This window comes from Podarcis pityusensis, assembly GCF_964106645.2.
Source record: "Podarcis pityusensis genome assembly, chromosome: 16".
Classification (NCBI taxonomy): domain Eukaryota; kingdom Metazoa; phylum Chordata; class Lepidosauria; order Squamata; family Lacertidae; genus Podarcis; species Podarcis pityusensis.
The window spans coordinates 35,471,500-35,498,993 of NC_138041.1; the positions used below are offsets into that span (position 1 = coordinate 35,471,500).

Sequence of the window (27,494 nt, forward strand, 5' to 3'; positions counted from 1 at the left end):
AAATCTGCCCTTATTCCCTTATAGGGGACACAAGAGCCCTTACAGAGTCCTTTGTAGGTTCTCCATCGGTTGGAGAAAATAACAGAGGCCAACCAGAGAATATTGAGAAGCAAAGCAACTCGTAAGCCTGATCTTTATTGAATTGTTGCAAAAGTGTGCTCCCCTCACACACAGGAGCAGGAGGAGGACCCAGAACCAAGGTGTGCCAGCCCTCATATAGACACTTTAAATTCCCTGTCCTGGAGCTCAAGACCACCCCTCCATACATCATACATACATCACAAGACACCCCCCCCCCCCACAAACATCATACCTACACCACAGAAAAGGTGCTCTACAACAGAAATTTGTTGTTGTTTTTCCTGTCTGCCAGGACAGGATATTGCCTTATCTGATTGCCTTTCCTGGTATTCCTGTCTGATATTGCCTTATCTGATTGCCTTTCCTGGTAGTCTGGCCATTCCTTTGAGATAGTGATTACCCAATTCCTGAGACAATGGGAAGGTTCCCTCACCCCCTCCCTCCTTGCAGAGCAAACATTTGGTCATTTGGGGAGTCAAAATGGTTTCAGGGCGGTCTTCCTGTGCTGCTCCAGACGTGCTTGGTTGGTACATTTATGAACATTTTATATATATATATATATATTAAAGACCTTAAATTTTTTATTACAATGCTTTTGCACCCCATGTTTCTGATTTGGCAAGTGCTCAGAGAAGAAGAATCTGCCAAGCAATGAACCCCGGAAAAGTGGATCTACACTCATTTTGAAGGCTTTCATGGTCCAAGAGTAAAATCTCCATTAAATGTGAGTCGTAAGTCAGGCTGCAGAACTACCCCTTTCCTTGACAGCTTCCTGACGTTGCAGAGTATAAAAAGGGATTGACTGCCATGGAAGCACGTTGCTTCTTAGCTGACACTCGTAAAACTTAACTAAATCAAAAGCCTTTCCTTTAAAAAGGCCCAGAGCCTGGTTTTCATTGGACTGTGCACTAAATGGGGGGAGAAATCTCAGAGAAAGCACACTTTGGAAGGCCTGCTTCAGAAAAGAAAAACCATTTCCGAAGCTCTTAAAATGTTCCATTTATACGCAGTTGTCTTTTATCATGCACAGATCTTGTAAGGCTGCACAGATGAAAGAGGGGACTTTTCAAGTCATGATCCTCCTGGAGATCCTATACTTACGCTGTTTGGATATCTAAAGGATAGGAGAACAGAATAAGTCTTAGAGATGACAATTCGTTTGTTAAGGGCAGGTCAAAGAGAATACCCTGCAACATTTCTCAAATGAAAATAGGGATGTCATATTTAATACTAATACTCAGTGCTTTTTTCTGAGGGGACTCAGGGGTACGCATACCCCTAAACATTTTGTGAATCTTTGTACTTTTGTCCATTTACCGTATTTATTTTTCCCAATTTGAACTATAAAATGGTGAGTCAAAATGAGAGTATCCATACACATTTTTTTAAAGAAAAAAGCACTACTAATACTAATACTAATACTAATACTAATACTACTATTTATACGCCACCCATCTGACTGGTTTGTCCCAGCCACTCTGGGCAGTTCCCAACATATATAAAAAGATAATATAATGTTTAACATTAAAACATTAAATATTCCCATCCAAGCTGGCCATTATAACAACTTTGTAACGCTTAGGATTTGGTGACTGAATTTGCTTTCTTTCTTCTTCTACCTTCCCCATCCCTTTTTCCTTTTATGATGCATCTTTTTCCATTGTAAGCCTGAGGAAAAGGACTGTGTTGTTTTTGTTGATTTGGAAGGCACTCTGGGAGCTTTCCTCCCTGAAAAGCAGAGTCCAAATGCTTTGAATCAATCAATCAATCAATCAATCAATCAATGGAAAGGGCTATTATAGAACCTCTTCCCCATGAGTTTTCTGCTCCCCTTTTAATCTTCAATAGCTGAGCTAACTGTCAACACCACCTCTTGGGTGTTTTCTTCTTTTTAAACCCAATAACCTGAGAGCAGCATCTTGTACATCAATGCAATAATAGCAGGAGAAACAACAGAAGGATGCAAAGCTTGTGCTCACTAATCAGAACAAATGTTTTCAGGCTTCCGATGTGTGATGCAAGCAAATTAACCACTCTTAAGAGCAAAGTGGTGATTCCACACTCCACCCCCCAAAAACACACACACAAAACACCCTTCTTCAGGTTCTATTTACAAAGCAAACAAACCCTGGTGAAATGTAACTGCTTGTCAGAGAAAATGTCTATTACTTATTCTTGCCTTCTTGTAATGTGATGCCCACCGTACAACTTGTAAGTTTAATAGGTCCCAGGAGCCGGCCACTTGGTTAGCGCAGGTTAATGTTTCCGGGCACATTTCAAAGTGTTGGTGCTGACCTTTAAAGCCCTAAACGGCCTCGGTCCAGTATACCTGAAGGAGCGTCTCCACCCCCATCATTCAGCCTGGAAACTGAGATCCAGCGCCGAGGGCCTTCTGGCGGTTCCCTTGCTGTGAGAAGCCAAGTTACAGAGAACCAGACAAAGGGCCTTCTCAATAGTGGCACCCGCCCTGTGGAATGCCCTCCCATCAGTCCAGGAAATAAACAACTATCTGACTTTTAGAAGACATCTGAAGGCAGCCCTGTTTAGGGAAGTTTTTAATGTTTGGTGTTTTATCATGTTTTTAATATACTGTTGGGATCCGCCCAGAGTGGCTGGGGAAACACAGCCAGATGGGCAGGGTATAAATAATAAATTATTGTTGTTGTTGTTGTTGTTATTATTATTATTATTATTATTATTATTTAGGGGAAAAACATACATGAAAGGCAGAAGGGCCCCTGCCCAACCCCACACCCCCACTTGTCATATGAACACCACTTTGCCTCCGCTTCCACTCTGACTTTGATCCAAAGATTCAGAGGGTTAATAGGAACGAATTTCTTCTACTTCTGGTGCAAGCACACTTCTTCAGATACACTGAAACAGAAGTTGCCAGATCCTTCTATATAGTGAGAAGGTGGGGAGGGGTATTACTCAGAAGGGTGGTGGGAATGGGAGAATGGCAGATAGCTGGGATGAGCCTGCTGACGACTCTTAACGACTGTAATGGGTCTTACAGGAAAAGGCAAGGGGTGAGAAGGTGAGAAATGGCTTAGTCATGTATAATGGGATAAGAATCCAATGTCTTTGTTCAAACCAGGTTTCTCCATGGTTTTAAGTTTGGTAATGAGTTGCAATTCAGCAGCTTCTCTTTCCAGTCTATTTCTGAAATTCCTTTGTAGTAAAACAGCTACTTTGAGATCTTGTATAGAATGTCCTGGGAGATTAAAGTGTTCTCCTACTGGTTTCTCTGTTTTGTGATTCTTGATGTCAGATTTATGTCCATAATTTCAGAATTTCAGAATTTCAGAAATAGACTGGAAAGAGAAGCTGCTGAATTGCAACTCATTACCAAACTTAAAACCATGGAGAAACCTGGTTTGAACAAAGACATTGGATTCTTATCCCATTATACATGACTAAGCCATTTCTCACCTTCTCACCCCTTGCCTTTTCCTGTAAGACCCATTACAGTCGTTAAGAGTCGTCAGCAGGCTCATCCCAGCTATCTGCCATTCTCCCATTCCCACCACCCTTCTGAGTAATACCCCTCCCCACCTTCTCACTATATAGAAGGATCTGGCAACTTCTGTTTCAGTGTATCTGAAGAAGTGTGCTTGCACACGAAAGCTCATACCAAGATCTAACTTAGTTGGTCTTAAAGGTGCTACTGGAAGGATTTTTTTTATTTTGACTATGGCAGACCAACACGGCTACCTATCTGTAACTTCTACTTCTGGGTATTCCAGATGAAGGGGGAGATGTCACAACCTCCATCAAGCAAGTCTCTGGCCTCCTCCAGAACAGTGCTTTGTCGTGAGTGTTTTCTGTGACATGTTTGTGACACGATGATAGTGGTGGGCTATTTCTGCTGTGATTCTTTCCCAATGGTATTGCATTATTTTCTTTCGTCGGGGGCTACAGCACAACCAAAGCTGTACACACTCACACACTCACACACAACTCAGAACAGTTTGGGTTAATACAGTGGTACCTCGGGTTACATACACTTCAGGTTACAGACTCCGCTAACCCAGAAATAGTACCTCGGGTTAAGAACTTTGCTTCAGGATGAGAACAGAAATTGTGCTCTGGCGGCGCAGCAGCAGCAGGAGGCCCCATTAGCTAAAGAACAGTTTCAGGTTAAGAACGGACCTCCAGAACGAATTAAGTACTTAACCCAAGGTACCACTGTAATTTGTTTGGCCAAAAGGTAGAGTGGATGCCGCTGGGAATGTTGAGAGAACAGGAGTCACCAAACTGTCATCTTAATGGACATTACAGGCAAGAAGTGCATAAGCCAAATACTCTACTCTCCACAGGGAAGTTTTAAATGTTGGATGTTTTATTGCATTTTTAATATTTTGTTGCAAACCGCCCAGAGTGACTGGGGAAACCCAGCCAGATGGGTGGGGTATAAATAATAAAAATTATTATTATTATTATTATTATTATTATTATTATTACAGCAAGGAGTATCCATAAAGTGGACATTGAATACAGCAATTCACCCTATTTGGGTATTGGCCCTTCCATGTGTGTGTGTATCCTGGTGAGAGAAAAACCAAAGTCAAGAAGAATCTTGTCTCTTTTCCAAGAGGGATTGCCGTATTTTTCCATCTATAAGACACCCCCTATTTTTGGAGACTCACATTTAAGAAAATGGGGGGAGCAGGCACAGAGTTGTTGAGCTTTTTTTGATCCCAAAATCCACCTCCTATCTGTCCCATCGCCAGCAGAAGCTGCCAGTCGCCCACCCAACTGCTGGAGCTTCAGCCAATCAACATCACCCATTGATGCAGCAACCAATAACATGCACAATAGCCGCTGACAATCGTTGCAGCGGCCAATCAAACGCCCACCCTATGCACTACCCATGTATAACACCCACAATTTTTAGCAGGATTTTTAATGAAAAAACATAGTCTTACACATGGAAAAGTACAGAATGTCACCTGGAACTGGGATGCCACTTAGCAGCCATTTCTGATGAGCTACTGCGGGGTGTTTTTTTTTTTAAAAAATGTGATCATATTGATGGGAATGTTATTTATATGTAATTTTCTAACGCTTTGTAATTGTTGTGAGCTGCTTTGAGCTCAACTTTGCTGCTAGCAGAGGAGCGGCATGCAAATATGACATTGACTCAAATCAACGTAACAAACTGAGGTTCGGCTTGACATACAAGCCAATGCAAGACATTTGTCGAAAGCGGTCCATTTGAAACTAAGCAGCGCTGAATGCCAATCAAAGCCACTAAACTTGTACAAAGTGCTTCTGTTCTTCCGGAGGCTTTGATGGAGGAAAGAGTTAGGCTTTGATTCTGTTGCTTCTCTCTCGCTCCTGAGTGGCAGGCAGCCCATGTACATTATTTATTAAAAGTTAAGGAGTAAGATGCCTTTACTCCTGACTGGGAAAAGTGGGTTTTCAGGAAAGGTGGGGGGGCTTTGGGATATATATATATATATATATATATATATATATATATATATATATCTCAGGAGCAAAGCTACGGGTGCGGAGCTTGAAGATGAAGGATCCTGCTTTTTCTCCTTGCTAACTTTGAATATGGGAGCTTCAAAATCCAGACTGTCATGTATGATCACAAAACCCATCTTATGCACAAAGAAGAGGGGCAGAGAAATAATGCCCCCAAAGATCCCAGAATCTTTGCTCTTAGATTCAATGAGAGCTGGAATTAGAAGAGAAAAGGTGAATTCTATCCTGCTCTAAATTAGTAACTGCCTTTTGAACGGAGTTTGCATCTCATCGTGTCTGCAGCAGCAACAGCAGCAGGCTTCTAAAGCAATCCAGCTATGTCTAAGGGTGCAATTCCTCCTCTTGAATGGGAACATAGAGTGGTAAAAAGGTAAAGGGACCCCTGACCATTAGGTCCAGTCGCGGATGACTCTGGGGAAGCGGTGCTCATCTCGCTTTATTGGCTGAGGGAGCCGGCGTACAGCTTCCGGGTCATGTGGCCAGCATGACCAAGCCGCTTCTGGCGAACCAGAGCAGCGCACGTAAATGGCGTTTACCTTCCTGCTGGAGCGGTACCTATTTATCTACTTGCACTTGATGTGCTTTCAAACTGCTAGGTGGGCAGGAGCTGGGACCGAGCAATGGGAGCTCACCCCGTCGCGGGGATTCGAACTGCCGACCTTCCGATCGGCAAGTCCTAGGCTCTGTGGTTTAACCCACAGCGCCACCCGCGTCCCAACATAGTGTGATATATATCACAATATATATCTGTTGTAAACAAAAATCTGCCCTTTTCCCTTATGGGGTATCCAAGAGCCCATATAGAGTCTTTACATAGGTTCCCATAGAAGCCAACTAGAGAATATTGAGAAGTAAAGCAGCTAGTAAGCCTGATCTTTATTGATCTGTTGCAACAGGTCCTCACTCACCACACGAAGAAGGGAGGAGGAACCCAGAACAATGGTGTGCAATCCTTTATATAGACTTTTGAAATTGCCACCATGTAGATCAAGACCACCCCCAGAAACATACATACATCACAGAAGGGGTGTAGCTCAAGACCACCACCCCAGATACATTGTACCTACATCACAGAAAGGGCGGTCTACAGGAAATCTGAGTGCTTTGTTGGGCAGGTTACCTGTTAATGGTCACTTGATTGGATTACCTGGGGAGCCTGGCCAATCTTTTGTAATGATAAGTACTTTAGTTCCTGAGCCAGGTCACAGGTTCACCCTGTTCATACACAGACATACCCTTAAGACAGGATTTGTGAGGAAAGAGACAATGGGGAGGCTTCCCACTTTGACCCTGCAGAGAAATCATTTGCTCAGGGGAATCAAAATGGTTTCAGGTTGGTCTTCCTATGCTGATCTATGTATGTGCTTGGTTGGTACACTTATGAACATTTAACATATACCTCAAAATTCCTATCACAATAGCATCCTGCCTTAGGCTCAGGCTTGCCTACAACAGTGATAGGGAACCAGCTGCCCTCCAGATGTGGATGGACTTCAACTCTCAGGAGCCCCAGCCTGCGTAAACAATGGTCAAGGACAAGCATAGGCAAACTCGGCCCTCCAGATGTTTTGGGACTACAATTCCCATCATCTCTGACCACTGGTCTTGTTTGCTAGGGATCATGGGAGTTGTAGGCCAAAAACATCTGGAGGGCTGAGTTTGCCTATGCCTGGTCAAGGATAATGGGAGCTGTGATCCAATATCTTGTTGTTTAGTCGTTTAGTTGTGTCCAACTCTTTGTGACCCCATGGACCAGAGCACGCCAGGCACTTCTGTCTTCCACTGCCTCCCGCAGCTTGGTCAAACTCATGTTAGTAGCTTCGAGAACACTGTCCAACCATCTCGTCCTCTGTCGTCCCCTTCTCCTTGTGCCCTCCATCTTTCCCAGTGAAATATACTCAGAGTCGCAAAGTGATTTCATGCTCTTTATTCAGCTCATAGTGGTGAGGAGGAATGAATAAATGTCCCCTCACAGTATCTGCTTTATATACATTATTTACACAATGGGCTGCACATGATTGGCTAATTCTGGAATTCTACTGTAAGCCAATCAGGTTGTGGATTCACTTCTATCTGGAGCAGGATTGGGTGGTTCCTGCCAACCAATCATACTGCTGCATTGTTCTAGGACCAATCAGACTGCTGCATTCTGAATCCTATTGTTCTAGGACCAATCAGACTGCTGCCTTTTGGATCCTATTGTTCTAGGACCAATCAGACTGCTACAGTTTGGATCCTATTCAACTCAGTACATAACACCCCTCCCCTCTAAGTTCCAGTCCTGCCCGGGAGGTCGCATTCATAGTCCTCAAGGTATGCCGGCGGCCTACGTGTGCGTTGTGGCCTGGGGTGTTCCCTGGTCCGGGCTCCGGGTTCTGGCTCGTGTTCCAAGGATGCTGGCTGTGATGCGGCTGTTTGGTCTGGTGCAACCGGCTCGCTCAGTCGTGGTTCTGGTTCCGGTGTCCTTTCGGCCTCACGGGTCCTCTCTGTATTTACTGATTCTGCCTCTCCTGCTGGCCCCTCCTGCTCTATGGGCCTCACTGCCCCGCTGTTCCCTTGGGACTCCTCTGACCTGTCCTCCTCCTGGTTTTCTCCCGGGAATCGTCGCCGTATCTGGTCGCAGTGGCGGCGCCAGCATTGCCCCCCATCCGTTAGCACCTCGTACGACACGGGGCCAGTGACCCTGGTGATTGTGGCGGGTACCCATGCTGGGCCTGCCCCAAAATTCTTTGCGTACACTGGGTCCTGGGCCTCGAAGGTCCGGGGGTTCCTGCCTTCCCCCACCACTACCTCATCCTGAGCTCTATCGGGGTGAAGGCGGTCCAATCTGATTGCAAGGCGCCGACCCATTAGTAGTTCAGCGGGGCTCCGGCCAGTCGTTGAGCTGGGGGTGCTGTGCTGTGCTAGAAGGAATGTGGCAAGGCGGTACTCCCAGTCCCCTTGCGTCATGCGGCGAAGGGTGTCCTTGGTGGTCCGCACCATGCGTTCTGCTTGGCCATTGGTGGCAGGGTGGAACGGCGCCGAACGGATGTGGCGGATGGCGTTCTGCGCTGTGAAGGTTTGGAATTCTCCTGACGTAAATGCAGTCCCGTTGTCTGAGACGAGAGTGTCAGGGAGCCCGTGGGTTGCAAACAGCCTGCGTAGTACCCGGATGGCTGCGGACGTGGAAGTGGACGGTACCAGTGCGACTTCCAGCCATTTGGTGTAGGAGTCCACCACTATGAAGAATGTTTTCCCCTGAAAGGGGCCAGCGAAATCCACATGCAGGCGTGACCATGGTGCTCGGGCGGACTCCCAGGACTGGACTGGGGCCCTTGGGGGGTCTGGGCGGGATTCTTGGCAGGCCTGGCAGTGTTTGACCCAGGCCTCTATCTCTCCATCGATCCCCGGCCACCACACATAACTCCTGGCAAGGGCCTTCATTCTTACTACCCCTGGATGTGTCTCGTGTAGGGCTGTGAGGACCCTTTTGCAGAGGGGCTGGGGAACAACGACTCTGCTTCCCCATAACAGGCACCCCTTGTGGGCCGACAGTTCATGTTTGCGGGTTGTGTAGCCGGCGAATTCTGGCCCGGGGCTGCTGCTGGGCCATCCCCTCCACACCCAGTCCAGGACCCGGGAGATGACCCTATCTTTCTTGGAATGGTGTGCAACTTCTTGTGCCTGAATGGGGCGGTCGGGAAGCAGCTCCAGGCTCATAACCTCTTGTGCAGGTGCTGGGTCAGGGCCTGTTTCCGGTAGTGGTAGCCTGCTGAGGGCGTCCGCATGGCCCATCGCCTTCCCAGGTCGGTGAATCAGTGCATACTGGTAGCTGGCAAGGAAAATTGACCACCTGAGGACGCGAGGAGACAGCACTTGGGGGGTCTGCTTTTCGGGGGCAAACAAGCCAAGCAACGGCTTGTGGTCAGTCACCACGGTGAAGGGCCGCCCGTACAAGAAATCATGGAATTTTTTTACTCCCTTTACGATTGCCAGACCCTCCTTGTCGATTTGCGAGTAGTTCCGCTCGGTTGTGTTGAGTGTCTGGGAAAAGTACGCCACCGGTACCTCTCTTCCATCCGGGAGTTGGTGCCCCAGGACAGCTCCAATGCCATAGGGTGAGGCGTCGCATGCTAGCACCACCGGCAGCCTCTCGTCGAAGTGTGCCAAGACCGAGTTTGAGACAAGCAAGTCCTTGACTGCCTGGAATGCGGCCTCCTGGCGCTGGCCCCACACCCAAGGGGCCCGCTTGTCCAGGAGTCTGTGTAGGGGCTCCGCTACCGCCGCCTTGTGGGGAAGGAAGGAATGGTAAAAGTTCAATAGTCCCAAGAAGGCCTGAAGTTCAGTCTTGCTCTTGGGCGCTGGGGCATCACAAATGGCCCGTACCTTGTCCCCAGTCGGGTGGACCCCTTCTGCGTCCACCATAAATCCCAGAAAGTCCACCTGAGGCACTCCTAGTAGACATTTTTCCCGCTTCACCTTGAGACCCGCCGTCTGGAAACGGTGCAGAACGGTGCGGAGGCGGTCCTCAAACTCCTCTGGTGTGGGGCCGGCAATCAACACATCATCGAAGAAGGGGGTGACGCCAGGAATCCCTTTAAGGAGAGAGTCCATTATATTCTGGAATATGCCTGGTGCCACGCTGACACCGAATTGCAGCCGCTTTACCCTGAACGCTCCTCTGTGCGTCACAATCGTCTGTGCCTCTGCTGTGGCCTCATCTACTGGCAGCTGTTGATATGCTTGGGCCAAGTCCAGCTTGCCAAAAAATTTCGACCCAGCCAGGGTGGCAAGGACATGGCTGACCACTGGCACTGGGTATGCGTGGGCCGTGAGGGCCTTGTTTATGGTACATTTGTAGTCTGCGCAGATGCGGACCGAACCATTAGGCTTGACGGGTGTGACGATTGGGGTTTCCCAGGGAGCATTAGGCACCGGCTCCAGCACTCCTTGCTCTACGAGTCGGTCCAATTCCTCGTCTATACGGGGTTTCAAGGCGAACGGGACCCGGCGGGCCTTGAGCCTGACCGGTCGTACTGCGGGGTCAAGCTGTAGCGCAATGGGGGGGCCCGTATACTGTCCCAATTTCCCATCGAAAACCCCTGGAAATTCCTTGCATATGGCGTCCACGTCCACTTGTAAGCTAGTGTGGTTCACCCCGGTGACAGCTAGCCCCAGTGGTCCAAACCATGCCAATCCCAGTAAGCTAATGTAGGGGCCCTTGACCACAAGCAAGTCCAGTTGCCGCGTCCGCCCTCGGTATTGCACCCTGAAGGTCCCCACCCCCATTGTGGGGACCTTACGTTTCTGGAAGTCCCGGAGGGTGAATGGGGCCGGCCTGAGTTTGGGACCCCCAGTGGGACACAGTTTCCTTAAGGTCCTTGCCGAGATTATGGATAGAGTTGAACCCGTGTCACGCTCCATGCGGCATGGGGCCCCCTCTATCTGTACCTCTACATAAATTTTCTCTACGTTGGGGTGGGGCAACTGGTATACCTGGAAGTCCGTGAGCTCCGTCGAGTTGCCTTGGTGCGTTGGGCCCCGGGACCTGGGGCTCTTGGATTGGTCATCTGATGCCTGGTGTCGGGTGGGCCGAGCCCGACACACCCGGGCGATGTGTCCCGATTTTCTGCACTGCCTGCACTCTGCGTTGCGGAAACGGCAGGTCCTCCTCTCGTGACTCTCCCCGCAGCTTGCGCAGTTCCCTCCTTCTCGTCGAGGCAGCTGTGGTCTGTGCGCTGCTTGAGTGCGCTGCTGTACTCGGTGCACCTCCTCCCTGTCGGATCCTGAGTCGTCGGTGAGGTCTTCATGGTGGACCCTCGGTTGGGATGGCAGGCTCGGCCGTGCCTCTTGGGTCGACCTCTCGGCAGCTTCTGTTGCCAGGGCCTCCTCCAGAGCGACCTGGAACGTTAGGTCCTTCTTAGCGTAGAGGCGTCGTTGCAGCTTCTCATCCTTCAGGCCACCGACGAGGCGGTCACGAAGCATGTTCTCCAGCTCTGAGAAGTTGCAGAACCGGGCGGCTTGGCGGAGAGAGGTCACAAACCCAGTTATGGTTTCCCCAGGGGCTTGCCGCTTTGCGTAGAAGGCATTTCGACGAGCCACCACTGAGGGCTGCGGCGAAAAGTGCCCCTTCAGCTGTTCCATTATTGTTTTGTATGGAACAGTAGCGACGTCTTCAGGCGCAAGGAGAGCCCGGGCGATTTCAAACGTCTCCTCTCCGCAGACGCTGAAGAATATCGCCCTCTTCTTGGCGTCTTCTTCGTCGGTGACCCCTTTGGCTTCTAGGAGGAAGGTGAAACGGGAGGCGTACGCTTCCCAGTCTCCAGATGCTGGGTTGAATGGCGAGAAGCTGCTGTTGGCTGCCATTCTGAGTTCCTTGTGCCCCGGAGCTGAAGCCTGGATACACGGTGCGAGGCAGCGGTGCGGCAGTTGGCGGTGCTGCGGTGCTGTGTGTGGCAGTCAGCTCAGCGGGATCCCACCTTCGTCGCCAGTGAAATATACTCAGAGTCGCAAAGTGATTTCATGCTCTTTATTCAGCTCATAGTGGTGAGGAGGAATGAATAAATGTCCCCTCACAGTATCTGCTTTATATACATTATTTACACAATGGGCTGCACATGATTGGCTAATTCTGGAATTCTACTGTAAGCCAATCAGGTTGTGGATTCACTTCTATCTGGAGCAGGATTGGGTGGTTCCTGCCAACCAATCATACTGCTGCATTGTTCTAGGACCAATCAGACTGCTGCATTCTGAATCCTATTGTTCTAGGACCAATCAGACTGCTGCCTTTTGGATCCTATTGTTCTAGGACCAATCAGACTGCTACAGTTTGGATCCTATTCAACTCAGTACATAACACCCAGCATCAGGGTCTTTTTCAGGGAGTCTTCTCTTCTCATGAGGTGGCCAAAGTATTGGAGCCTCAGCTTCAGGATCTGTCCTTCCAGTGAGCACTCAGGGCTGATTTCCTTCAGAATGGATAGGTTTGATCTTCTTGCAGTCCATGGGACTCTCAAGAGTCTCCTCCAGCACCATAATTCAAAAGCATCAATTCTTCGGCGATCAGCCTTCTTTATGGTCCAGCTCTCACTTCCATACATCACTACTGGGATCCAATATCTAGAGGACCACAAGTCCCCTACCTGTGTTCTTCATACTAGCTGGCGGTAGTTCTAGAAAGTGACCTATCCTAGCCTTACCTAGAGATGCTGGTCCATGAATATGTGAAATTAGAAGCAGTGAAGGTTGCTCCCTGAGGATGAATGGGGCACTGTCCCACCAAGTGCACTCCCCCCCAGCTAGCCTTCCCCTTCCTGCCTTCCTACTTACGGCCAACCCAAGGGGTGGTGCCACAACCTGCCAGCATCCTCCTCCATAGTCTCAGTGCTGCCTTTGAGAAAGGAGGATGGGGACAAAGAGAGAATGAGGTGTCTTATTTATATAATTTTATTTCAAAACCAAAAAGAAACAAATACAAGCATCAAATTCAAAATCCATATTCATTTTCTAACATAAGCCTATTACATAGATTACCTAAATTAAAACATACATGATTACTCTAGGCTTCCCTTTGCTGTATGTAAATACATCGCAGTTAAGAAATGTATATTATAAATAATATTATAGATTCCCACATGCCCCCCACTCCCCTTCACCCATGTGTGATCTCAATATTTTATTTCTTCCATCTTGTTGCGTTGTTTATAATTTAATAATTATTCAATTGTTTCTATCGTTATTTTCTTGCTTACCCCTGCACGTTTTACGCATTATCTATTAATATTTCAATTCCGGAACAATATTTTTTCATGTATTCCTTCACTCCATCCCACTCTTTGATTATTCTCTGATTTGAGTGACCGCTAATAATTGCTGTCAATTTTGCCATTTCTACAAATTCACAGAGTTTGTTTTGCCATTCTAATAATGATGGGATTTTCTCCTCCTTCCAGTTCTTTGCGATCAATAGAGAATGAGGTTTCATTGGCTGTGACTCCACCTGCAGTTGGGCTCCCTGCATTCCAACACTGGTATGAACATAAGAAATAATCTGCTGGATCAGACCACCTCGTCCAGTATCCTACTCTCACAGTGTCTGACCCGATGCTCATGGGAAGCCTGTAAGCCGCACCTGAATGAAACAGTGCTCTCCTCACCTGGGATTCCCAGCAACCAGCATTCAGATGTATACTACCTCAGACAGTGGCTATTGTGGCTGGTAGCCCTTGGTAGCCTTACCTTCACAAATTACCGTATTTTTCGCTCTATAAGATGCACTTTTCCCCTTCTAAAAAGTAAGCGGAAATGTGTGTGCGTCTTATGGAGCAAATGCAGGCTGTGCAGCTATCGCTGAAGCCAGAAGAGCAAGAGGGATCGGTGCGCAGCGATCCCTCTTGCTCTTCTGTCTTCAGAGATAGCCACACAAAGCCTCTTGAGCGCAGCGGGAGCGCTCCTCCCTCTGCGCTCAAGAGGCTATGCATTGCTTTCTTGTTTCTTGTTTTCCTCCTCTAAAAACTAGGTGCGTCTTATGGTTGGGTGTGTCTTACAGGGCAAAAAATACGGTAATCTTTTACATGCTAAACATGTGCAACTGTTTACATGCTAAATGTTTACATGCTAAACATGTGCAACTCTGAGCAACTGTTCTTCCCTTGGCTTGTTATGGCCAAGCTTTGTTATGGATGGGATACATCCAGGCACACACACAATCCAGCTACTTTGCTACAGTGGTACCTCAGGTTACATATGCTTCAGGTTACATACGCTTCAGGTTACATACTCCGCTAACCCAGAAATAGTGCTTCAGGTTAAGAACTTTGCTTCAGGTTGAGAACAGAAATCGTGCTCCGGCGGTGTGGCGGCAGCAGGAGGCCCCATTAGCTAAAGCAGTGCTTCAGGTTAAGAACAGTTTCAGGTTAAGTACGGACCTCCGGAACGAATTAAGTACTTAACCTGAGGTACCACTGTATTCTCTTGCATTTCTCAAGCCCTCTGTGCAAAGCTTGCATTTGATTTCTTGCTCTGCCCACTTTTGCCTCAGTCCCTGCCCACCATGGGTGTGTGGCCCCTGAAAGGTTGTCCAGCAGGGTAGGTGGACCTCGGAATGAAAAAGGTTCCCCACCGCAGCTCTGATGCTTGCTCCCCTTCTCTTTCCCTCTGCAGCCAGTATCTGAGAGCAGCTTCTTGTCCATCTGAAGAGAGGCTTCGTTGAGAATTAAAAACTCTCCGGAGCGGATCCTCAGTTAGCTTTGATTTTTGAGCCCCTCGTGTGATGAGCCTCGGGGAGCAGCCGTGTGGGTGGAGCGGAGCTTGCAAGGCTTGAACCAAAACAAGCTAACTCCCCATGGCCTTCTGGGAAGAAACCGTGTGGTCTCATGCCAGGGTTCCCATTGTGATTCCAAATCGGGTGTGGGTGTGTCTGTTTCCCGTCCTTGGCCCTTATTTGGCAAAATATATAAACAGCAGGGTTGTCCCAACAAAGTTGAAAGGATGTTCACATGCAGGCAGGAGATGTAAATTGTCTGCGGATTATGAAGGGGGGGCAGGGAAGCACTCAGACCTTAATTCTAGAAAAGACAACCATTGTGTGTACATATCTGTGTATGCAGCCTAAATCTTATCATCCCACACTTCACGGGCCTTGAAGATGTTACGCACATCCTCCCACCCTCCAGAGTTTAAAAGCTTTGCGTCTATTTGTTTTTTAAAGTGTTTTTTCACTTAAAAGAGCTTGACACTTCATGCAGGATTTGCAGCAACTCATCCGAAATAATCTCTGCGGGGTTCTCTGCCTGGATGTGCAATATTTGACGTGGTCTTTCTTTCCTTCTATGGCAATAACCTGCACGGTGGCCAAATGGCTCTATCCTGCATTGCTCGTTTCATTTTGCTTTTTTTATATAAAAAAACCAAGAGCAATTAGAACAGCGGCCATATTATTCCAAAGAGGCAGAACATCAAATAAGCCAGTGCCACACCCTTCAGAGAAGAGGAAACTTTGCCCTTAACAAGGGAGGCAGTGACAGCTGCTCAATGTTCCAAGTTAAGTTGGGCCCAGCCTTTGATCTCAGCAGGGGGCAGCGGGAGTTGTGCTAACCACATATGCAATCCTTACTTAAAAGGGTCAAGCAGGTATTTTTAGTTCTAGTTTGAAGATGGAGGGAGAGCCTGCCTCTCTCTCTCTCTCTCTCTCTCTCTCTCTCTCTCTCTCTCTCTCTCGGATTAAAAAAAGGAAAAGCAGTTAGTGAAGCCATTGCTAAGGTGGAATGCCAGAGATAAGAAAGGAAGAGGCTCTGGGTTATTTGCCAATTGGTGTCCTTCCCCCCCTTCCCTAGCAGTGTGTAGGAGCCATGCTCAATTTACAGGGGATGCACAGGAGCAACCCCCTGGCCCCGTTACATTTTATGCTAGCTAACACTTTTCAGAAGGCTCTCAGTATGTGTCTGGTTTGGCTAAAGCTGGAGGGAGAGTGAGGCTTGCAGAGTTCCACTGAGAGCGCCACCCTCTTCCCTTGTCATTTGAGCACTATGTAGAAGCCGTGTCTGTGTGTACAGTGCTAGGCCAATTGGGCAGAGCACCATAGAGAATGCCTCCCCATCTTTGTTGTGATCTTGGGAAGGCAGTATTGTGCAGCGGTTAGAGTGCGAAGGCCTGAAGTTCACCTGATAACCTTCTAGGGCAGAGCTTTCCAAACCGTGTGTCGTGACACATTAGTGTGTTGGCTGCAGTGTGTAGGTGTGTTGTGCGAATGCTCCCCCATGTTCTTCCCGGGGCTGGAAAGGGGTTAGTTTAAACCTCTGGTTTGCTAGTGAAACTGAATTACTGTGCTGCGAAACGATGCATGTCTAAAAAATGTGTCACCATTGTGAAAAGTTTGGAAAGCTCTGTTCTAGGGTCACTCTAAACCTAACTTACCTTACAGCATTGCTTTAGAGATAGGGTCCAGGGATGGGGAGGGGCATGTATTCCGCCTTGAACTCCCTGGAGGCAAGATGGGATGGAAACATAAAAAATAATAAGGATACAGTTGCACAGCAAAGAGTGGTGTTTTCTAGCAGGAGCTGTGTTCAACTCTAGCCTTATCCCTATGCACATACTTTCTCAAACAATGGCTGCATGGCTGAAGATGCAAGCAGTTTTTCAGGTTGCATACTGGGGAGGAAGGGATTGCCTCATCAGCCTGGAAACTTCACAGACCCCTCCAGTGGTTTGTTTTCCCCTCTGTCATTTCCATTGCTTCATCAGGGACTACCACTGTCCACTGCTTGAGGTAGTCCTGGGAGCACCGCTTCAGAAGCCCTGCTCTGTTTTATTGATCCTACAACATTGCCAGTCAGCAAGTATTTTGATGCTCCCGCACGGTCAAATTGTCAGTATGGGGAGATGAAAAGCCCATAAAATCACAGTTCTTCCATATCCTGCTCACAATCAACTGTTTTCCACTATCCCAAGGATGAGGAAGCTGCTGAACCGTTAGCCATGTTGCCTGGGAACAGTGGGCATGGTACTCTGTTGACATCTAGAGAGCACCAGGTTGAGGAGAGCTGGTTTTCTCCTATTGCTGTATCTGTTTCTCCCTCATACCAGGCACTGTCCCAGGCTACCTGCCAGCCTGGCCTTTGTACAACCAGCTCAGGGAATGGCACTGGCTGGCAGCTTCCTCCTCTTTAGACTCAGTGTTGCCCTTGTAGGACTCAGCCAAGAGGAGGATGGGGACAAACCTAGAATTAATTGGCCCTCTCTGGTATAGCTCCAACTACACCTGCATCCCTCCCTATCAGTTCCAGTGGGCACCAGCAGGGTGGTCTTTACTTGGGGGTGCAAGAGGTCCAAGGCACCCAGGCACAGAATTCTGGGGAGTGCCAGGCACCCGCCACTAAAGGCACCTAAGCTCTTAACTATCTCTACCTGTGATTAAATAATAAATAATTTTGATTAAGCTGACATTCAAAGCCGGCTGCCACTGCCGCCTCTACCCTGGCCGCTTTCTCCTCCCCAGAGTCCTGCCCTGCATGAAGAGGCGTTGCTCTTCTCCTTCCTCCTCCTGGGGAGCTTTTAAAAGTACCTGGATGTGAAGCTGCATGGCCTTTGCAGAGCTCAGGTGCCCAGTCCTTGAGGGGCGACAGCAGCGAGACTCAGAAGAGCAGGACACCGCCTCCGCCGCCGCCATGACCTTGCCTGCAACCATGGAGAAGTATAAATGTAAAGGGACCCCTGACCATTAGGTCCAGTCATGGCCGACTCTGGGGTTGTGGCGCTCATCTTGCTTTATTGGCCGAGGGAGCCGGCGTACAGCTTCTGGGTCATGTGGCCAGCATGACTAAGCCGCTTCTGGCGAACCAGAGCAGCGAATGGAAATGCCGTTTACCTTTCTGCTGGAGCGGTACCTATTTATCTACTTGCACTTTGACGTGCAAGGCTGGCAGGAGCAGGGACCGAGCAACAGGAGCTCACCCCATCACGGGGATTCAAACCGCCAACCTTCTGATCGGCAAGTCCTAGGCTCTATGGTTTAACCCACAGCGCCACCCGCTTCCCTATGGAGAAGTATATCTTAGGTGTAAACATGAGCAGCACTAAATTTGGGGGCGCTGGGCGGGTCTTTGCACTCCGGCGGCGCATATGCTAAAGATGGCCCTGGGCACCAGTCACCACTGGATGGGGAACCCTGTGGTCCTCCAGATGTTGTTGGACTTCAACTCCCATCATCCCTGACCAGGGGCAGGGGTGGTTTGAGTTCAGCACAATGGGTACAGTCTCAGCCGTGCTGCAGGGAACACCAAAACAAAACTGTAGAATGGAGTGCAAGAGGTGCCCCGCCCTCCATTTTAGCATCACATAGGGCACGGCTGAATTTTGAGAACCCAAAGTCCACCACTGGTCACACTGGCTGGGGCTGATGGGAGTTGTTACCAGGTTCCCGCATCCTCACTCTGCAAGCTCTGGTTCTAGATCAGGCTTCCTCAACCTCAGCCCTCCAGATGTTTTGGCCTACAACTCCCATGATCCCTAGCTAACAGGACCAGTGGTCAGGGATGATGGGAATTGTAGTCTCAAAGCATCTGGAGGGCCGAGGTTGAGGAAGCCTGTTCTAGATTCTTGCCCCACTGGGAGCGAACAGTTCTTTTGTAACCAAAAGCTGGCATTCTTAACGCGTCTTCTTTCCAGACAGACCTCTTGGGAGAAAGGAAGCGCGATCCCCATGGAGCTGCTGCTAACTGCTGCAAGTGGGCAACATTTAGGCCCTGTGACGCTCTGAGCAAAGGAAGAAGAAGAAACAGATAGGGTTGGGGGTTAAGAAGAAGAAGAGAGTAAATGAAATAACTCTCACAGGGGAAATACCCTTTTCAAAGCAAAAACCTTCAAGGAAGTGCTGATTTGCATTACAGAAGCGCTCTGTCATTTTATTTCCTGCCACAGACAAATTTATCACTTTTTTTTGGAGTGTCGACTATCAATGACAGCAGAAATTACACGTCCTTTCATAGCCCAAGTCTTTTGATAATTACTCTTTTAACTGCCTCTTGCTTACAGATTTTATCTCATTCCGAGTAGAGGGGTAACAATCTGACACAGTTTGGAAGAATATTAAATTCACCCCTCCACCACCACCACCCGTCAACTGGAAAGTGCTTGACCGGATAATGTCGCTGCCCCAAAAGAGGCGATCTGCCAAAAGAGAATTAAAATCTGAAACAATGAAAGGTTTCAAATAGGGAAATGTGATGACAGAGATGAGAGGAAGGTTTCATTTGGACAGGGTATGATTTCCCTGTGATGGTTGCTTTATTCTCCCCCCCCCTTGTTTATTCTTAATGCATTATCACATCCTCGGGGGGCCAAAACACTGCCAGCCTTCCCAAAGAGGAGTGCGGGAAATAGGAACATTCAGAAAGGATTTCCATGGATGGCTACCAATGTTACTCCTGCTCAGAGTAGCCCCCTTAAAATTAATGGGCATGTCTAATTTAAAGCTAGTGTTTTCAATGGGTCTGTGGAGTAGAACTTAGCTGGATGCTAACTCTAAAGGCTGGACAATAAAAACAGCTGACAATAGAGGGAAACCTAAAAAAAATAAGTAAAATCCATCTAGCTGGGAAAGGTTGTCAGAGAGAGAGAGAGAGAGAGAGAGAGAGAGAGAGAGAGAGTGTTATGTACTGAGTTGAATAGGATCCAAACTGTAGCAGTCTGATTGGTCCTAGAACAATAGGATCCAAAAGGCAGCAGTCTGATTGGTCCTAGAACAATAGGATTCAGAATGCAGCAGTCTGATTGGTCCTAGAACAATGCAGCAGTATGATTGGTTGGCAGGAACCACCCAATCCTGCTCCAGATAGAAGTGAATCCACAACCTGATTGGCTTACAGTAGAATTCCAGAATTAGCCAATCATGTGCAGCCCATTGTGTAAATAATGTATATAAAGCAGATACTGTGAGGGGACATTCATTCATTCCTCCTCACTACTATGAGCTGAATAAAGAGCATGAAATCACTTTGCGACTCTGAGTATATTTCACTGGCGACGAGGATGGGATCCCGCTGAGCTGACTGCCACACACAGCACCGCAGCACCGCCAACTGCCGCACCGCTGCCTCGCACCGTGTATCCAGGCTTCAGCTCCGGGGCACAAGGAACTCAGAATGGCAGCCAACAGCAGCTTCTCGCCATTCAACCCAGCATCTGGAGACTGGGAAGCGTACGCCTCCCGTTTCACCTTCCTCCTAGAAGCCAAAGGGGTCACCGACGAAGAAGACGCCAAGAAGAGGGCGATATTCTTCAGCGTCTGCGGAGAGGAGACGTTTGAAATCGCCCGGGCTCTCCTTGCGCCTGAAGACGTCGCTACTGTTCCATACAAAACAATAATGGAACAGCTGAAGGGGCACTTTTCGCCGCAGCCCTCAGTGGTGGCTCGTCGAAATGCCTTCTACGCAAAGCGGCAAGCCCCTGGGGAAACCATAACTGGGTTTGTGACCTCTCTCCGCCAAGCCGCCCGGTTCTGCAACTTCTCAGAGCTGGAGAACATGCTTCGTGACCGCCTCGTCGGTGGCCTGAAGGATGAGAAGCTGCAACGACGCCTCTACGCTAAGAAGGACCTAACGTTCCAGGTCGCTCTGGAGGAGGCCCTGGCAACAGAAGCTGCCGAGAGGTCGACCCAAGAGGCACGGCCGAGCCTGCCATCCCAACCGAGGGTCCACCATGAAGACCTCACCGACGACTCAGGATCCAACAGGGAGGAGGTGCACCGAGTACAGCAGCGCACTCAAGCAGCGCACAGACCACAGCTGCCTCGACGAGAAGGAGGGAACTGCGCAAGCTGCGGGGAGAGTCACGAGAGGAGGACCTGCCGTTTCCGCAACGCAGAGTGCAGGCAGTGCAGAAAATCGGGACACATCGCCCGGGTGTGTCGGGCTCGGCCCACCCGACACCAGGCATCAGATGACCAATCCAAGAGCCCCAGGTCCCGGGGCCCAACGCACCAAGGCAACTCGACGGAGCTCACGGACTTCCAGGTATACCAGTTGCCCCACCCCAACGTAGAGAAAATTTATGTAGAGGTACAGATAGAGGGGGCCCCATGCCGCATGGAGCTTGACACGGGTTCAACTCTATCCATAATCTCGGCAAGGACCTTAAGGAAACTGTGTCCCACTGGGGGTCCCAAACTCAGGCCGGCCCCATTCACCCTCCGGGACTTCCAGAAACGTAAGGTCCCCACAATGGGGGTGGGGACCTTCAGGGTGCAATACCGAGGGCGGACGCGGCAACTGGACTTGCTTGTGGTCAAGGGCCCCTACATTAGCTTACTGGGATTGGCATGGTTTGGACCACTGGGGCTAGCTGTCACCGGGGTGAACCACACTAGCTTACAAGTGGACGTGGACGCCATATGCAAGGAATTTCCAGGGGTTTTCGATGGGAAATTGGGACAGTATACGGGCCCCCCCATTGCGCTACAGCTTGACCCCGCAGTACGACCGGTCAGGCTCAAGGCCCGCCGGGTCCCGTTCGCCTTGAAACCCCGTATAGACGAGGAATTGGACCGACTCGTAGAGCAAGGAGTGCTGGAGCCGGTGCCTAATGCTCCCTGGGAAACCCCAATCGTCACACCCGTCAAGCCTAATGGTTCGGTCCGCATCTGCGCAGACTACAAATGTACCATAAACAAGGCCCTCACGGCCCACGCATACCCAGTGCCAGTGGTCAGCCATGTCCTTGCCACCCTGGCTGGGTCGAAAATTTTTGGCAAGCTGGACTTGGCCCAAGCATATCAACAGCTGCCAGTAGATGAGGCCACAGCAGAGGCACAGACGATTGTGACGCACAGAGGAGCGTTCAGGGTAAAGCGGCTGCAATTCGGTGTCAGCGTGGCACCAGGCATATTCCAGAATATAATGGACTCTCTCCTTAAAGGGATTCCTGGCGTCACCCCCTTCTTCGATGATGTGTTGATTGCCGGCCCCACACCAGAGGAGTTTGAGGACCGCCTCCGCACCGTTCTGCACCGTTTCCAGACGGCGGGTCTCAAGGTGAAGCGGGAAAAATGTCTACTAGGAGTGCCTCAGGTGGACTTTCTGGGATTTATGGTGGACGCAGAAGGGGTCCACCCGACTGGGGACAAGGTACGGGCCATTTGTGATGCCCCAGCGCCCAAGAGCAAGACTGAACTTCAGGCCTTCTTGGGACTATTGAACTTTTACCATTCCTTCCTTCCCCACAAGGCGGCGGTAGCGGAGCCCCTACACAGACTCCTGGACAAGCGGGCCCCTTGGGTGTGGGGCCAGCGCCAGGAGGCCGCATTCCAGGCAGTCAAGGACTTGCTTGTCTCAAACTCGGTCTTGGCACACTTCGACGAGAGGCTGCCGGTGGTGCTAGCATGCGACGCCTCACCCTATGGCATTGGAGCTGTCCTGGGGCACCAACTCCCGGATGGAAGAGAGGTACCGGTGGCGTACTTTTCCCAGACACTCAACACAACCGAGCGGAACTACTCGCAAATCGACAAGGAGGGTCTGGCAATCGTAAAGGGAGTAAAAAAATTCCATGATTTCTTGTACGGGCGGCCCTTCACCGTGGTGACTGACCACAAGCCGTTGCTTGGCTTGTTTGCCCCCGAAAAGCAGACCCCCCAAGTGCTGTCTCCTCGCGTCCTCAGGTGGTCAATTTTCCTTGCCAGCTACCAGTATGCACTGATTCACCGACCTGGGAAGGCGATGGGCCATGCGGACGCCCTCAGCAGGCTACCACTACCGGAAACAGGCCCTGACCCAGCACCTGCACAAGAGGTTATGAGCCTGGAGCTGCTTCCCGACCGCCCCATTCAGGCACAAGAAGTTGCACACCATTCCAAGAAAGATAGGGTCATCTCCCGGGTCCTGGACTGGGTGTGGAGGGGATGGCCCAGCAGCAGCCCCGGGCCAGAATTCGCCGGCTACACAACCCGCAAACATGAACTGTCGGCCCACAAGGGGTGCCTGTTATGGGGAAGCAGAGTCGTTGTTCCCCAGCCCCTCTGCAAAAGGGTCCTCACAGCCCTACACGAGACACATCCAGGGGTAGTAAGAATGAAGGCCCTTGCCAGGAGTTATGTGTGGTGGCCGGGGATCGATGGAGAGATAGAGGCCTGGGTCAAACACTGCCAGGCCTGCCAAGAATCCCGCCCAGATCCCCCAAGGGCCCCAGTCCAGTCCTGGGAGTCCGCCCGAGCACCATGGTCACGCCTGCATGTGGATTTCGCTGGCCCCTTTCAGGGGAAAACATTCTTCATAGTGGTGGACTCCTACACCAAATGGCTGGAAGTCGCACTGGTACCGTCCACTTCCACGTCCGCAGCCATCCGGGTACTACGCAGGCTGTTTGCAACCCACGGGCTCCCTGACACTCTCGTCTCAGACAACGGGACTGCATTTACGTCAGGAGAATTCCAAACCTTCACAGCGCAGAACGCCATCCGCCACATCCGTTCGGCGCCGTTCCACCCTGCCACCAATGGCCAAGCAGAACGCATGGTGCGGACCACCAAGGACACCCTTCGCCGCATGACGCAAGGGGACTGGGAGTACCGCCTTGCCACATTCCTTCTAGCACAGCACAGCACCCCCAGCTCAACGACTGGCCGGAGCCCCGCTGAACTACTAATGGGTCGGCGCCTTGCAATCAGATTGGACCGCCTTCACCCCGATAGAGCTCAGGATGAGGTAGTGGTGGGGGAAGGCAGGAACCCCCGGACCTTCGAGGCCCAGGACCCAGTGTACGCAAAGAATTTTGGGGCAGGCCCAGCATGGGTACCCGCCACAATCACCAGGGTCACTGGCCCCGTGTCGTACGAGGTGCTAACGGATGGGGGGCAATGCTGGCGCCGCCACTGCGACCAGATACGGCGACGATTCCCGGGAGAAAACCAGGAGGAGGACAGGTCAGAGGAGTCCCAAGGGAACAGCGGGGCAGTGAGGCCCATAGAGCAGGAGGGGCCAGCAGGAGAGGCAGAATCAGTAAATACAGAGAGGACCCGTGAGGCCGAAAGGACACCGGAACCAGAACCACGACTGAGCGAGCCGGTTGCACCAGACCAAACAGCCGCATCACAGCCAGCATCCTTGGAACACGAGCCAGAACCCGGAGCCCGGACCAGGGAACACCCCAGGCCACAACGCACACGTAGGCCGCCGGCATACCTTGAGGACTATGAATGCGACCTCCCGGGCAGGACTGGAACTTAGAGGGGAGGGGTGTTATGTACTGAGTTGAATAGGATCCAAACTGTAGCAGTCTGATTGGTCCTAGAACAATAGGATCCAAAAGGCAGCAGTCTGATTGGTCCTAGAACAATAGGATTCAGAATGCAGCAGTCTGATTGGTCCTAGAACAATGCAGCAGTATGATTGGTTGGCAGGAACCACCCAATCCTGCTCCAGATAGAAGTGAATCCACAACCTGATTGGCTTACAGTAGAATTCCAGAATTAGCCAATCATGTGCAGCCCATTGTGTAAATAATGTATATAAAGCAGATACTGTGAGGGGACATTCATTCATTCCTCCTCACTACTATGAGCTGAATAAAGAGCATGAAATCACTTTGCGACTCTGAGTATATTTCAGAGAGAAAGAAAGAAAGAAAGAAAGAAAGTCTTCAATTGTTTCAGGAAAATACAGATAGCAGATGCCCATTGTATCTCAGCAAGGATGCCTTTCCACATAACAGGGGCAACCACACCTAAGGCCCTGTTCCAAGTTGCAGTGAAAGCACTTCTGATATTTTAGAGACTTTAAGGAGATACTCTTCTGCAGGACACAGCAACCTTTTGAGTGTGGGATAACCAGCCTCATGCAACCAACATGCTTAAGTCTCATTAACATGAAGGGATTAATACCATAGAGTAATCTGTCCTGCCAGGCTTAGCTGTATCCCCTTCCGCTCACCTTGAGAGGGACTAGGTAATCAGATCTCCGTTCCCTCAGTTAACCCAAGAAGCTCAGCATGTGAAGAGGATTGATCTGGTTGCTCCAGCTCAGACCACATAGCTCCCACAAACATCCCTTGAGTTCCTATACCAATAATTTAGAAGCTTTCAATGTTTTGGAACTAAGCCAAGTTTTACTGCCTGTGCCACTTTTCTGACTGGTGTATGGAAACGCACATGAACCAGACCTTTGAAGAGTTTGTAAGTGAACCAATGGAAGAGGGACATTTTGGAACTCACAAGGGCATATTTTAAAGATTTAACAGCCTATATTTCAGTGCTTTGATTTGCTGAATATTTTGTGATTTTAAATCTCTGCTGGGGTTCCTGCCTCAAACTTGGATCTTGGCATCTAGAAATTATCATCAAATTTTATATATATATAAAACCAGCATGGGGTATATAAGAGTTGAAGCAGAACCAATAGGGCTGCAGCTTACATACACACTGACTGCACCAGTTTAATGGGAAGAGTCTCTTGGGCTCATCTTCTTTATGTTCTTCATGGCCTGCTTTTGCCTTTGTGTTAACATGACAAGCCAAGCCTATAAATATATGTTTGTTTGCACATGGCATTCCAGCAGGCAACCATAAAATGCAAAATGGCACTTCATTGCTTTTTTGTGTTTTGTTTTTGCTCCTTCCAAAGCCTTTCTTTTCATGATTTCCTCTGGGGACTCAAGACAAATGGCAGTTAGGGAAGAAACTGGAAGGTGTTGAAAACTGCTCCTGTTCTGTTATCTCAAGTTCTCCTGCATGGTCTGCTATCTGTATACAACTGGATCTGGTGGCAACAGTTGTTGAGAAGTTTGCTTTTTCAGCCAGGGGTGTGAGTATGTCTCTGGAGCAAGTTTTCTTTGATCTGGGAGAGGACAGTGATCTGCCCATCTGCCCCACATCATCCCAATAACAGATCTCTCATACTTCAGACTTAAAACTGAAAAGTGAGGGAAAAAATTGAGAAGCTCAAGAAGTGGAATATACGAATTAAGAAAAACTGGAGTTTCACAGTGGTGCCAACCACTGTGTCCCTGAAAAAAGGGTGGCTTTTATGAATGTGTGACTGAGAAAGAGAGATGGAAAACTTTTCGTAGAAGAGAATATGCTGACAGACTTGTAGTTTTGATCTGGAGCACCCCCCACCCCACCAAAAAAAATTCTCAAGGCTAGATGGGAGCTAAAGGATTCCTAGAGAATAAGGATTTGGCTGCTATCTTGCAGGCAAACACCCTTGAATTTACCCTAAAATGTGGGATCCCGTGCAATTTGAGAAGGGAATTTGGTGTCATGCCAGAAAGAAAGTGTTTACAGAAAACAAGCATATATCATATAACAAAAATACAGAGCTGCAGCTCAGTTGGTTTACCCCCAAAGATGTTGCAACATTCTGAGTTCCCATTGGTGTGGAAATCTCTAATGTCTTAGATGATGCGCAACAAGTTTCTCAGTTGGTCAGGGTTGGAGAACTCAAGGCTGGGGGAGTTTGTCTCCCAAGCCTCTCTGTCTGGGTCTCTCTTACCAGATCACACCCTCCCCCAAGCCGCACACCCCTCTCCCAAGACCACATCTCTAGCCAGACCTGTTTGCATCCTCCTTGAGTGTTCTCACAATGAATCCTACTCACCTGGATGCAGGATAGAAGAGAGAGAAAGAGAGAGGGAGGAGGAGGAGGAGGAGGAGGAGGAGATTTGCATTTGTCCACAATCTGTCTGTCTGTCTGTCTCTGTCTGTCTTATCTATCTTCCATCTAAAATCTGCAGTTTGGACCAAAAAGCAACTGCTAACCATTTCCAGTCCTGGGAACCACAGCCTGTAAGACATATCAGTAATTTCTGTAGAGATGCCAATAGATCCAACCATGTTAGCAAAGGCAGAGGTGTTCTGGATGTGTTCTCTGGACACATTGATACCACATGGCCTCAGCCTGTACCACTTTGCATCAGCCCATGAAGCCCTTCTGAGCACTCCATCCTCAAAGCTCTGTAAGAGCCACCCTGGAACCAGCAGCATTTTTAACAGAGCAACTGATGAAGCCAGAAGCCAGTGTGTTTTGCTACACAAATAATAAAACTTCCGCTTTGCTAGTAACAGTAGCATGTGTATCATTTTAGTGATTAGCCAGGTCCTAAAAGGGATTCAGTGTTTTCACTGGACTACAGAGATGGGGCGTTCTGGAAACTCAGCCAAGTTTCACAATGCAATCAAACTAACTCATTGCTTGCAGTGTTGTCTTTTTGAGGCTGCAGTCTGATGTGCAAACTTGTTGTGTTTTGTGTGCATGCTAGAAGGAAGACTCTGCCAACCAAAAGTGTATCTTGCGGTTCGTGGCTTTATGAATAATTTTGTATGAAGCTTGTAGGATTAAGAACTTTGGCCAGCTCTATGATAACATATCCAGATTCAACCGGTAGGCTCTGCCAACTTTGACTGCCCTGAGGACGATTTGTCGAAAAGACAGCATAGACTTACA

At 49.2% G+C, this 27,494-nt stretch overlaps 1 long non-coding RNA gene across 2 annotated transcripts; it reads left to right on the plus strand.

The window, feature by feature from the left end:
* Positions 1–669: 669 nt before the first annotated feature.
* LOC308465427 lies at positions 670–27,110 on the plus strand. 2 transcript variants are annotated; one of them, XR_013980427.1, is made up of 4 exons: positions 670–805; positions 13,515–13,592; positions 17,561–17,763; positions 25,674–27,110. It is a non-coding gene; the product is annotated as an uncharacterized lncRNA (long non-coding RNA). The 2 variants fall into 2 exon arrangements; XR_013980428.1 differs by lacking the exon at positions 13,515–13,592.
* Positions 27,111–27,494: the final 384 nt, after the last annotated feature.